The sequence below is a fragment of the Mesoplodon bidens genome (genome assembly GCF_964165515.1).
Source record: "Mesoplodon bidens genome assembly, chromosome: 5".
NCBI lineage: Eukaryota > Metazoa > Chordata > Mammalia > Artiodactyla > Ziphiidae > Mesoplodon > Mesoplodon bidens.
Window position 1 is genome coordinate 117,459,701 of NC_138161.1, and position 14,022 is coordinate 117,473,722.

The 14,022-nt window shown below is 40.9% G+C and overlaps 1 pseudogene across 1 annotated transcript; it reads right to left on the reverse strand.

Moving 5' to 3' along the window:
* Positions 1–12,892: 12,892 nt before the first annotated feature.
* Positions 12,893–13,393, reverse strand: LOC308617973 (myocardin-related transcription factor B-like; annotated as a pseudogene). The gene has a single exon. The product of its transcript is annotated as a myocardin-related transcription factor B-like (transcript).
* Between the last annotated feature and the right edge of the window lie 629 nt (positions 13,394–14,022).

A 14,022-nucleotide genomic window follows, 5' to 3' on the forward strand; every position in this document is an offset into this window, starting at 1 on the left:
AAGAGGACATACAGATGGCCAAGAGGCACATGAAAAGATGCTCAACATCACTAATTATTAGACAAATGCAAATCAAAACCACAATGAGATATCACCTCACACTGTTCAGAATGGGCATCATCAGAAAATCTACAAACAATAAATGCTGGAGAGGGTGTGGAGAAAAGGGAACCCTCCTACACAGTTGGTGGGAATATAAATTGATACAACCACTATGGAGAACAGTATGGAGGTTCCTTAAAAAACTAAAAATAAAGCTACCATATGATCCAGCAATCCCACTCCTGGGCATATATCCGGAGAAAACCATAATCCAAAAAGATACATGTACCCCAATGTTCATTGCAACACTAATTACAATAGCCAGGACATGGAAGCAACCTAAATGTCTATCGATGGAGGAATGGATAAAGAAGATGTGGTACATATATGCAATGGAATGTTACTCAGCCATAAAAAAGAATGAAATAATGCCATTTGCAGTGACATGGATGCACCTAGAGATTGTCGTACTGAATGAAGTAAGTCAGACAAAGACAAATATCATATGATATCACTTATATGTGGAATCTAAAAAAATGGTACAAATGAACCTATTTAAAAAACAGAAATAGAGTCATATACATGGAAAACAAACTTATGGTTACCAAGAGGGAAGAGGGGGAAGGGTAAATTGGGAGATTGGGATTGACATATACACACCACTATACATAAAATAGATAACTAATAAGAACCTACTGTATAGCACAGGGAACTCCACTCAATACTCTGTAATAACCTATATGGGAATAGAATCTAAAAGAGAGTGGATATATGTATATGTATAACTGATTCACTTTGCTGTACAGCAGAAACTAACAGAACATTGTAAATCAACTATACTCCAATAAAAATTTAAAAATATAACAAAAAAGGGAAGAAAAAAGAATAAATCATCTTAATGAACATCTGAATACCTACCATTTAGATTAGACAATTGTTAACATTTTACTATCTTTGCTTTATCTTCTCTATTTTCTGATCCATTTGGAAGTAAGTTACAGACGTCAAGCATTCCATCTTAAATAATTCAGGTACATATCTTAAAAGTAGGGGCATTCTCCTACATAATGATTATACTATTAGTAGTACTTCCCTACTATCAGTTAATATCCAGGACATATTCAAATTATCCAATTATCTCCCAAACTGTCTTTTATAGCTGTATTTTTCCTAAAGCCAAGATCTAACCCATTTGGCTATTAAGTGAGTCTGACTCTTAAAGAAAAATAGGAATTATTGAATAAAAAATATATAAAAAGCCCAAAATAGAGAGTAGTGGGTATAAAAACACAGGGGATGGTTAAAGGGAACAGCAGAGCAATATCCTATGACCCAACAGCCAACAGAATTTGTGGGAAATGATTTTAAAGGAGCATGAAGAACCAGACCATGAACAATTCTGAATATTATTACTCCAAGAAGCTTTGAGTTCATTCTTCTGTTGAGGTGGGTTTTACCATCCTATAAAATTTGACAATGTCAGGACTGAATACTCAGCCGTAGAAGAATCTCGCTAGCATGATATTCATTAATACTGGTCTCCTTTCTACCTAAATCCTTCCACTACAGCATCTTAAATAATCTGATATTTAAAGCAGTCCTCTTCAATGTTTGACTTATAGCTGACCACGTCCAAGTCTTTTTCACCTAGGGGGTTTCGTTTATTCTCAAAGGGACAGCATATTTTTCCTGTAAAGGACTGATGTGCCTCCTCAAAGGTTACCCTGTTGGTCCTAGGCAAAGGAAGCCCACAGGGGAACTTGACCCTTCTCCCTGCCTTCTGGAAGCCTGTCACAGGGTATTTCATCACAGACCCTCTAAGGCTGGAACCTATGTTGTCCTGGTTATTTATAAGGATGAGCCTTTGCCTTTTCTGATGAAAATGTGGAAGTTCTTTGTACCAGTTATAATTAGCTTACCATTGATGTGAAAACCACATGTAATTCAGCATTTTCCCCCTTTATTTCTAGCTGAGGACTCAAAGGCCAAGAGAGGTTAAATTACTTCTCTGGGGTCACAGTGCAAGACAGTGGGGAATAATCACCTTCAGTGGACATGGCTACATGCCAGTTACTGAGTTCTGTGATCTACATAGCATGTCTCCCTGGCGGGATTACCTGATCAACTCACATGGCATCAGATATGCAGGGAGCTGTAGTTACTTTAATTCTCTGTACCTGCTTTGACTTTTCTCATCGTCCCCCAGCCCTTGGATAGCTATGGCCACGCCCACTTGCCAATGACTATTGGCGAGTCTTTTTCAGTTTTACCTCTCTTAGTTTAATCATTCAGGAGAGTTGAAGTACAGCCTCTGATGATGATTCTTTCAGGTAAAAGTTCAGCCTCTTGCTCTTCTCTCAAAAATGGCTTCTGGGTATTTGGGGGAGGGCAGAGAAAAGGGATCCTTGTATCCACACTGTCTTAGGTTGGGTTTTCCAGAAGTAGACCTTGAGATGAGGATTCTTTAAAGAAATGCTCCCAAGGAGTGCCTGGGAGGGAGTCCTCAGGGGGCTTCTAACATGCTGGTAACATCTTGATCTAGAGAGCTGTTTCACTGGTGCATCATCATTAGAAAATTTGTCAAGTTGTATGTGTATTAGTGCACATTTATGTATGTACGCTATATTAAAAAACTCCAAGAGGTGGGGAGGGATAAATTAGGAGTTTGAGATTAACAGATACACACTGCTGTATATAAAAAAGATAAACAACAAGGACCTAAAATAAGAAAAAAAAATTCTATCTATATATTTTTCTGGATATGGATATAGGAGCAACCAATTTACAAATATTGGGTATATGGATATGGATCCTATGGATAAAGTTTATGGAAATAGGAGCAACCAATATTTTTTATCATTTTGTGCTAACAATGGTATCTTTAAAAAAATAGCTTTATTGACACATAATTCATGTACCATAAAATTCACTCTTAAAATGTACAATTCAGCGGTTTTTAGTATACTCACAGAGTTGTTTCACCATTACCATTATTTAGTCTCATAACATTTTCATCACCACCACCACCCCCAAAGAAACCCTACACCATTAGCAGTCACTCCCCATACACTCCTCCCTTATCCTGGCAACCACTAATCTACTTTGTGTCTCTGTGGATTTGCCTATTTTTGACAGGTCATATAAGTAAAGTCATACAATGTGTCATTTGTGACAGGCATCTTTCACTTAGGATACTGTTTTCAAGGTTCATCCATGTACTATATCAGTATATCATTCCTTTCTATTGCCAAATAATATTCCATTGTGTGGATATGCTACATTGTGTTTATTGATTCATCAGTTGATGGACATTTGGGTTGTTTCTGTTTTTTGGTTATTATGGATAATGCTACTATGAGCACTCATGTGCAGGCTTTTATGTGGACATATGTTTTTAGAGCTATTTCTATTTAACCAAATAGAAACTTAAACACTTGCACATTATACAACAGTCTTCCAATTTACCTTTTAGATTAAAGAAGAAGTCAATACAGTAATAGAATATTTAGAGCTATGACTCCTATTCACATCGTATTAAAACTCAGAGTGTTACATCAAAAATGCACTCAGAGGAAATTTCATACACTTAAATGTTATCACACTGAAAAGGAGAAAAATGAGTGAATTATGCATTCACCTCAGGAAACTCAAAAAGAACAAGAGGAACGATAACAAACAGGAGGAAGCAGTAAAAGAATAGGAGGAAGAGCCAGCCAAGTAATGGTGCAATTTCAGGCAAAGGCAGGGAGACGGTAGCCTCAACCTGGTCCCGCAGGGAACTCTGAGGTCTTAAGTGCTTTCCCAAAGTAGTCCCCACTTGAGGACTTAAGGTGAAGAGATTGGGCTTTCTTATTCCCTCCATAGTCGTTCCAGTAGCCTGAAGGACATCTCCAAGTAAGAGTCTCAAGTGCAGGCATTGGAGGCAAAAGCACACTGGAAGGGGTGGTGGTGGGGCTGTTAGGAGACACCAGGGAATCCGGGCAGAGCATCAACAGTGTCCACCTCATGGTGTCTTCTGGCTTTCCTGGTCTTTGTAGAATTGTCCTCTGTCTACATGGTCGCATCTTACCACATGGGCCAAGAGAACAGACTGGATTACGTAAGCTGCTAGAGGTGGCAGCTCGTATAACTGAGAGTACAGTTAACTGGCTTGGCCAGGACCTGGGAGTCTTCCCATGTGACTATGCCTTGTTTAACCCATGCACCTATATGCACGCCTATGCACTCGACCTGCCATGCTTCACATTGGCACACCCTCCCCTGTTCATGGCTTAGGCAGTTGACCGCAGGGTCTCGGCTCTGAGGTGACCTTGTCCTTTCCCACTGTGAGTGCCAGAAAGCCCCTGGGCTCTCATATCATTTACCTTTCTATCTCCCCTTGGGGTCATGGGAGAGCTTTCAAGTTCTGTCCACACCTAACTTTGACTCAAGAAAGCTAAACCCTGGCTCTTACTCTGCCTAACCCTGCTCTTGTTTGACCTGAAGGGGGCTGTCCCTGAAGCTGGAGTCTGGGCAGCCTGGGAGGCAATGTCCTCCTGTGCCTTAAAATTGCGTTTGTGAAAATCCACTCTGGTCCTGTCACTTTGTCCAACTCTCAAAACCCGTGCCTTTTTCAGAGAAGCTCATCTCCTTCCTCTTGCGTTCGTCTCTTCTCGAAATCCTATAAGAAGTAGCATATGTTGGGCTTTTCACTTTCTAGGTATCACATCCTCCTTACCTAGGGCAGCAGGCCCCGTGGCCTTGGCCAAATGTGGATGGGTTACTCAGCTTCACTATGGAAGATGAGTCCACTCCTCTTGATAAGTTAAACCTGGAGATAAGGGAATTCAGAAGTTCCTTTTCTTTTTTTAATTAAAAAAAATATATTTATTTATTTTTATTTTTGGCTGCCTTGGGTCTTTGCTGCTGCACGCGGGCTTTTCTCTAGTTGCAGCAAGCGGGGGCTACTCTTCATTGCAGTTCGCAGGCTTCTCATTGGGTGACTTCTCTTGTTGCAGAGCACGGGCTCTAGGCACGTGGGCTTCAGTAGCTGTGGCACTCAGGCTCAGTAGTTGTGGCTCTCGGGCTCTAGAGAGCAGACTCAGTAGTTGTGGCGCACGGGCTTAGTTGCTCCGCGGCATGTGGGGTCTTCCCAGACCAGGGCTCGAACCCATGTCCCCTGCATTGGCAGGCGGATTCTTAACCACCGTGCCACCAGGGAAGTCCAAAAATTCCTTTTCTTTTGACAGAACTTTGCTTTTCAGTCTTGCTATGCATTTGAAAATTCTATTTTCCAAGTCAGAGGCTAAACTATAGCTTTCTTTCTCTTTGAATTCTTGTTTAGCAGTCCTAATTCCCCCCAAGGCAGATGGCTGCCTAGGCTGCCTAGAGAGACCTGTCTCTAGAAGAAAGGGGGGTGGGGGTGTGTCAGGGGAAAAACATTAATGTTATTATTAGAGCCGTACAATTCTGACCCTATATTCCGACTTACAACTTGAAGGTTGGTATTAGGTTGTAGATTCTATCTAATCATCCAAATTGGTTAGGAGACAAAATCCCTGAAGCCAATATCTGCTACTATTGAAACAGAGAAGGATCCTGTGGGGCTCCTGGGCACTGAAGCCTTTTTGTCCCAGTTTCTTGTAGGCAAGACTCCAGCCTCCATGACCTTCCCTGAGGGCAGATTTGAAGAGTTGGTAATCAAGGGAGGAGCAGCCAAGAAACCACCTGAGGTGAGATTAAAGGGACCAGAGAAGCTCATCAAGATTAGGAGACCTTGCACATGCCCTAATCTTATCAGCAACCCCACCCTTGAACTATTGTTATAAAACCCCTCATCAAATCCTCCCAGGTTGGGACATATAGTTTTCTTTCGAGGCAGGAGCCTGCTGTGTCCCCCTTTGCCTGGCAAATCAATAAAGCTATTCTTTTCTACTTCACCCAAAACTCTGTCACTGAGATTCAATTCACACTGGTGCAGAGAGGCTGAGCTTTCAGCATCACTGTTGGCATGTCATCAACACATGTGCCATCTCCACCTCAATATTTCACTCAGTGTGTGGCACCCAAAATTGTAGAAAGCTTTAAATGATCACAAAAATGATCATTCCTTGCAGTAGACCACTATTTTTTACAATAGACTATAATTTTAAGAAAATGGCATAACTTCCTAGTAAGTGGGTTCTTTAGTCCCCAACTCAAATGGCCTTTTATGGGTTTTTCCTTTTGCCTCAGACTCCAATAGGGCTCTGCATGGTACTGTTACTGGTCCAGTCTTTATTTAAATTTTTGGTATTTTGTTCATCATAGATATTTTTGCATTAATTTTTGACCTTTAAAATTTATACATTAAAATATTACCTGTCTTGATTACTGAGGTTTTCTTTTGGTTAAAACAAAATTTTATTCTTTTTCTTTAATTGAAATATAGTTGATGTACAATGTTGTGTTAATTTCTGTTGTACAGCAAAGTGATTTATTTATTCATATACATACATTCTTTCTTATATTCTTTTCCATTATGGTTTATCACAGGATATTGAATATACACCCTGTGCTATACAGTAGGACCTTGTTGTTTATCCATCCTATATATGATAGTTTGCGTCTGCTAACCCCAAATTTCCAATCCATCCCTTCCCTACTGATTACTGAGTTTTTTGATACCCCCTTAAATTCTGCACCTGGGGCAAGTGCCTCTCTTGCTTCACTCTCTTGTCCTTGAGATCCAACTCCACACAGCCTTCTCTCATGTCACTAAATGGATTCAAAATTTTCTTTATATTCTAATGAACTTACTGCTAGAATAATCTATGTACATGTCTTATTACCCATCTTCCTCCCTCAGTGGTAAGCCACTGGAGTCTAGAATCCTGTTTTGATTCACCTTTGCATCCTTTTAACAACTGCTAAAGTACCTTGTACAATAAAGTTTTATTTAAGGAATAAAGCACATTCTGTTTCCTAAGGAGGGAAAATGTAAAATACATTTTAGAAAAATGTATATCAGAATGGTCAGGTTTTTTTTTTTTTGAAGCAAGTGTGCTTTTACATCATCTTGGAAATTTACTTAATATTGAATGCCTTATTTTTGTATGATGCAATATAAGTGAATTATTACTGTATTATACTCAGTTTCTGTCCCCTTAGCATGCCATGACTAAGTAGTTAGAAAGGTGGTAGAGAAATACACTGAAGAGAAGAGGGATAAAAATCTAGAATTAAATGTTTTCCCTTTGTAGTCTACCAAAAGGATAATCCACATGCAGATACCCAGGAGTTGATTGTACAATTTATCTTTAAGCAATTTGATGCAGTGTTGCCATAGGACATGACACAGTAATTTATTTCTAAAATGTTAGATTCCGTTAGTATTTTCAGATCAAACTTTGTTTTCTTCTTGACATAATTGATTACTGCTTTCATTGGGATTTATTTTAAAGTAATTCTGAACTGAAAAACTGCAAGGAAAGTAAAAACTGCACATTTCTCTATTAGGGCAGCTGTGTCTAGAACAGCACAGCAAGATGCTTTTTTTTTTTTTAGCTATTTGATTTCTCTATCTCTTTATTGCTCTAATCATTGTAGAAAGGACTCCAAGTCACACATCAGTCTTTTGAATGAATATTATGGGCCACATAGGTTGAAAATATTCCACCATCAGCAGTAGTGATTGAGTACATGAAACACAGAGATTTGAGGGTACGGTGAATGAATTGTGCCTTTTTAGATGCTTTACTTCCACTATACAGTCAAGTCCTTTCTGGCATTTCCCCACATCCATCAGTTAGCTATTGCTGTATAACAAAAACCCCCAAATTTTCGTAGCTTAAACCAATAATCATTTATTATTTCTTATGAATTTATAGATTGACAGGGAGGTTCTGCTGACCTGGAATAGGCTTGGCTAGTATTTGGTAGGCTCCCTCATGGGTCTATGGCCAACTGATGGGTCAGCTGGGGGCCAGGTGGTCTAGGACTGGCCAGGATGGGAGCTTACATTGCTCTGTAGCAGGCGAGCCTGGGCTTGTTACCATGGCAGTGGTGTGGGTCCAAGAGGAAGAGAGCAAAAACATGCAACCCCCTCTTTGAGTTTAGGCCCAGTACTCTCATACTGTTGTTTCAGCTTCAATCTATGGCCAAAGAAAGACATAAGCCCATCTGAGAATCTCTGGAATGAGCTACAAAGTCACATCACATGAGGCATGGATCCAGGGAAGGGAATAATTGGGGTGAGCCCTTTTTAGAATCAATCTACCATAAAGCATGAGACGTTCTCTTGACTTATTCTGTAAAATATTTGAGATAGATTTCAGAATATATACAGTTATGCAAAAAATTTTAATATAATAAATAAAAATGTAAGATTAGGGTTAGTGTTAGCAGAATTCTAAGATGATCCCCAAGATTCCTGCCCCTTGGTATACATGTCATCTATAATCTTCTCCCCTTGAGTTTGGGCAGGATCTGTGGATACAATGGGATAGTTACTCCCTTAAGTTACATCAGATGGCCAAAGTGATAACATGGCCACTTCCATGACTACGTGACATTGTGTAAGACTATCTTTGCAGACTGGAGAGGTTCTCCTGCTGGCTTTGAAGAAGTAAGCTGTGATGCTGTGAGAGGGCTGGGAGAGGGCCATGTGACAAGGAACCGTGAGGGCCTCCATGGAGCTGAGAATGGCCCCTGGTTGATGGCCAGCAAGGAAGTGGGGACCTCAGTCCAACATCTGCACAAAACTAAATTCTGCAAACAATTATGTGATCTTGAGTTCCAGAAAGGAATGCAGTCCAACCATCACCTACACTGCAGCTTTGTGAGACCCTAAGCAGAAGAATCAGCTAAGCTCTGCCCGACTCCTGACCCACAGAAGCAGAGATAATAAACGCATGTTGTTTTAAGCCACTAACCTTGTGGTAATTTGGTATGCAGCAATAGAGAACTCATACATCAGGGGGAAAATCCAAATAAGACTTTAAGATCCAGACAAATGGAAAATGAGAACAAAGTTTTGTACACACCACAGATAGGGGTTTTGGAGAGTTATTAAGTTGAAACACAAATTTAATTCTGAGACTCTCGGAGGCCAAAATCAAAGGGAAAATATAATATTTATTATTGCATTCACTTTTGTGTGAAGCATGTCATTCCTCTTTCAGACTTGAAAGACATGAGCATCCCAAATGTGAATGGGATATTCACAGTTCACAATTCATTCAACAATTCACAATTGTTACCAATCAGTATCAATCCTTGGGTAGTAATATCAGAAAGTTGCAGCTGATGCGTGGGATTTAGAGATATGTGAGATATCAAGACAAAAGGACGATTCAATTTAGGGGGTACTCCACAGTTGTTGCTGGGTTAGAAAGTCAGATGGGATTGTCTAAAAAGTGCTAGTATTCAAGTGCAACTGTAGCAGATGAGATTTCTCCAAGACAGAAGCAGCAGCTCCCCAGTGGAAAATCTCTCACATCTCCCAGGATGAGCAGAGTGAGGGAGGGGACCAGCTTTAGCACCTCCTACCTCTGCCACCAACCTTGCCATCCACAAGACCCAACTGATAAGGAGTCATGGATCGATTTGGGCTGGAGGGCGAGCCAGGCTGAAGAGGCAGCTAGAAGAATCACTCAGTAATCTTGGTTAGAGATGGAGGTATTCTGGACTAGCAATGTGGTGATGGGGACAGAAGTGGGTGCTTTGGAGAGAAATTTAAGTGGTGTTTGATTAATGGAAACACCAAATGGGGGTATCCAGAGATGTAGAGGGAAAATTACAAGAGAGGAATGTCACAGAAACCAAGGAGGAAGTCATTTCAGAAGAGAGTGGTCAGCCACTTCAGGTGCTACAGGGAGATAAATTAAGATAACTGGGAAGTTTTCATCACATGTGTCAGTTCAGGGGTGATCTGAGATCTTTAGTAATGAAAGGGGAGAAAATGGGATCCAGAATCCAGGTGAAAGACTCACCTTGGATAGGAGGGACAAATTTTCCTACCAATGAGTGAGAAAAAGAGGCAAGGAAGGTGCTTTTCTTCCCCCCAGAGGAGATGGGTAGGAAAGGGAATTTAATGTAGTTCCTACTGGATTTTTTCCACTTTCTCTGTCAAGCAGGAAGAGAGTGACACTGAGGGTAACTGAGGACATTCCTTGAGCTGGCCACTGCACATGAGAGGCAAAGATGGTCATCACAAATAGAGGCACTTCCTGGAACTCCCTGGTGGTCCAGTGGTTAGGACTTGGCACTTTCATTGCTGGGGCCCGGGTTCGATCCCTGGTTGGGGAACTAAGATCCTGCAAGCTGCGTGGCGTGGCCAAAAAAAAAAAGAGGAATTTCTGGTCAATGGTAAGGATCAACTGTGGATGCAGAACATGGTGTTTTCTGTAGCTCCTCACTCACCATTAGTTGAGGGCTGCTTACAGGGCACTTGGCACTACTGACTGCCTTGTGAACTCTGGCTGAGTCTGCTCCACAGACATACAAAGTCATCAGAGATAGAGGTGTAGGTATCCTTGGTAAGCAACCGTTGGGAGATGGAGGTAGATGCTGAGATGGATGGGTAGGGCACTGATAGGTGTGCGATAGCCATATGGAGGAGAAAATACCAAGTTTGGAGACAAAAAGTAAAGGCTAAGTGAGAGTCCCGGCAGAGAAGTGGTTGATGTGGTGTGATGGAGCATGGGATCTAGTCTGGATAAGGAAGGAAATAAAATTAGGAAGGGGTTGAGAGATTCTACAGAGGGGGAGGCAAGGAGAGCTCCGTGGACCCGGATCTCTTAAGGAGAGCAGAGCAGGTATAATGAGTAGAGAAATAACCAGATGGGAAAAACTTGTACATTGGAGTTGAACATTTTCTTTCCAAGTGTGCCAAGACCATTCAGTGGGGAAAGGACAGTCTTTTCAACAAGTGGTGTTGGAAAAACTGGATATCCACATGCAAAAGAATGAAGTTGGTTCCTTATCTTATACCATATACAGAAATTAAAACAGATTAAAGACCCAAATGTAAGACCCCAAGCCATGAAAATCCTAGAAGAAAACAGGGGAAAAGCTTCATGACATTGGGTTTGGCAATGATTTATTAGTGTAACACCAAAAGCACAGGCAGTAAAACCAAAAATACACAAGTGGAACTATATCAAACTTAAAAACTTCTGCTCATCAAAGGATACTATCAGCAGAGTGAAAAGGGGACACATGGAATGGGAGAAAGTATTGGCAAATCATATATCTGATAAGGGGTTAATATCTAGAACATATAAAAAACCCCTACAACTCAAAAATAGAAAAAAAACCTGATTTTAAAAAGGGCAAAGGATTTGAATAGACATTTCTCTAAAGATGATTCAAATGGCCAACAAGCATAAGAAAAATGCTCAATATCACTAATAATTAGAGAAATGCAAATCAAAACCACAGTAAGTATACTCAATACATCTTGTAATAACCTATAATGGAAAAGAATCTGAAAAAAGAATATATATATTCTTTGAATCACTGAATCACTTTGCTGTACACTTGAAACTAACAACATTGTAAATTAACTATACTTCAATAAAACAAACAAACAAAATACAGTGAGATATCACTTCACACCATTGGAATAGCCACTATCAAAAGAATAGAAATTAACAAGTGTTGACAAGGATGAGGAGAAATTGGAACCCTTCGGCACTGTTAGTGGGAGTGTGAAATGGTGCAGCCACTATGGAAAACAGTATGGAGGTTCCTTAAAAATTAAAAATAGAACAACCATATGATCCTGCAATCCCACTTCTGGGTATATGCCCAAAAGAACTAAAAGCAGGGTCTCGAAGAGATATTTCCACACACATGTACATAGCATCACTGTTCACAACAGCCAAGAGATGGAAACAGCCCAATGTCCACTGATGAATGGATAAACAAAATGTGATATATACATAAAATGGAATATTATTCATCCCTAAAACTTAGAGGTCCTGTCACATGCTACAACATGGATGAACCTTGAGGACATAATGTTAAGTGATATAAGCCAGTCACAAAAGATACTGTATGGTTCCATTTATATGAGATATCTAAAGTGGTGAAATTCATAGAGACAGAAACAGAATGGTGGTTGCCAGGCCTAGAGGAATGGGGAGATGAACTTTATTTTTTATTTATTTATTTATTTATTTACTTACTTACTTACTTATTTTTAGCTGCATTGGGTCTTCGTTGCTGCGTGCAGGCTTTTCTTTAGTTGCAGTGAGCGGGGATTACTCTTTGTTGTGGTGTTCGGGCTTCTCATTGCGGTGGCTTCTCTTGTTGCGCAGCATGGGATCTAGGCATACGGGCTTCAGTAGTTGTGGCTCTCGGGCTCTAGAGCGTAGGCTCAGTAGTTGTGGTCCACAGGCTTAGTTGCTCTGCGGCATGTGGGTTCTTCCTGGATCAGGGCTCGAACCCATGTCCCCTGCATTGGCAGGCTGATTCTTAATCACTGTGCCACCAGGGAAGCCTTGGGGAGATGCACTTTAATGGGTTTAGTTTCAGTTTAGCAAGACAAAAAGTTCTGGAGATCTGTTGCACAGCAGTGTGAACATATGTAACACTACTGAAATGTATGCTTAAAATGGTTAACATAGTTAAAAAGAAAAAAGGGTGGATTTTAGGATATGTGCATTATATCTCAAAAAAAGTTATATGAAAAAATTTTAAAGCAAGTTGCAAAACTGTTAAAAATGTGTACATACAACAGAAGTAAAATGTAAGAATCTATTGAAAATGTTAACAGTGGTTGGATAACATGTGAAAATCTATATTTTTCTGCACTTTCAGACTTTTCTTCTGGTGATAATGTATTACCTTAATATATAAAAAGCAAAGCACTTCCTCTGTTTAGGGGTCAAAACAAGAAAGGTGATACTTGAGCTGGAGTGTTTGTAGTCACAAGGGATGGCAATTCACTAACTTTTGGCTCACTTGGGGATGCGGCTGACCCTTGTGACTCCTAGCTGGCTGGCCGGTCTGGAGACAAAGCATCACTTCTGTCTTTGTCAAATGACAAATTGCCGTGAGTTTGAGGACAGTCGTCCTTCCCAATGCCTATAATTACCTCCTTAACACTGGAGTCTACAGGAAGGATGTTTTTCTCTACCAGCTCCATAGGACCAGGTCTTTGAGCAATCTTTTCATTCAGATCATCAGCTAGTCGAGCTCTTTTCAACTTCATCTGAGTAGCCTGCAAGGATGGCTCTGCAAACGTTCTTTCTAAAATGGGCATCCTGACAAGTTCAGAACCATTGGGTCGGCTCCAGGTCTTGTGCTTCAAAAAGTTTATGGTTCTGGCCCCTTCCAAGTCTTTTAATTGCTCCTGGAATGCCGCTGGGCTCTTCGGAGGTGGCATGATGCCCTGGTCCACTAGCTGTCCTCTCGTCCTCTTTGTTGCAGCCTCGGCTGGAGCATATCTTCCTTTTGTTCCGAGGGGGCAGGTGCTGACTGGAGAGCAAGGAGAGCCCCTGCAATTCGTGGGCAATGGCTTCACTTTGAGGACTTGGGGCAAGATGGGTTAAAAGGTCCCACTTCATCCTTGGTGTCTAGTGTCCCTGTGTGACCCATTGTGTTCCAGCCTCTGGCAGCAGAGGCTATGAGACACCTCTTAAATGTGGCCTGTTGAAGAGACTCAGTAAAAATATTTAATTATTTTACTGTCTTACACTCTCTTTCTTAGCACCTTAGCACCTAGTCGAGCTCTTTTCAACTTCATCCGAGTAGCCTGCAAAGACGGCTCTGGGAGGAAGCTACCAGGCCACCTCCTCCCCGTGTGCTGCCGCCCGCGATCTCGCGAGACCGTCACTTGCAGTCTTGACTGAGGTTAGAGGATCCACTTCCGAGGTGTCTTCCCTCATTTGGCTGACACGTTGGTGTTGGTTGTTGGCAGAAGTCCTCAGCTCCTTGCTATGTGGCCGTGTGTTGAAGTACAGAACACAGGAGTAAAAATTAAGTGTGCAACTTTAAGAATAGGGGGTTCTGTTT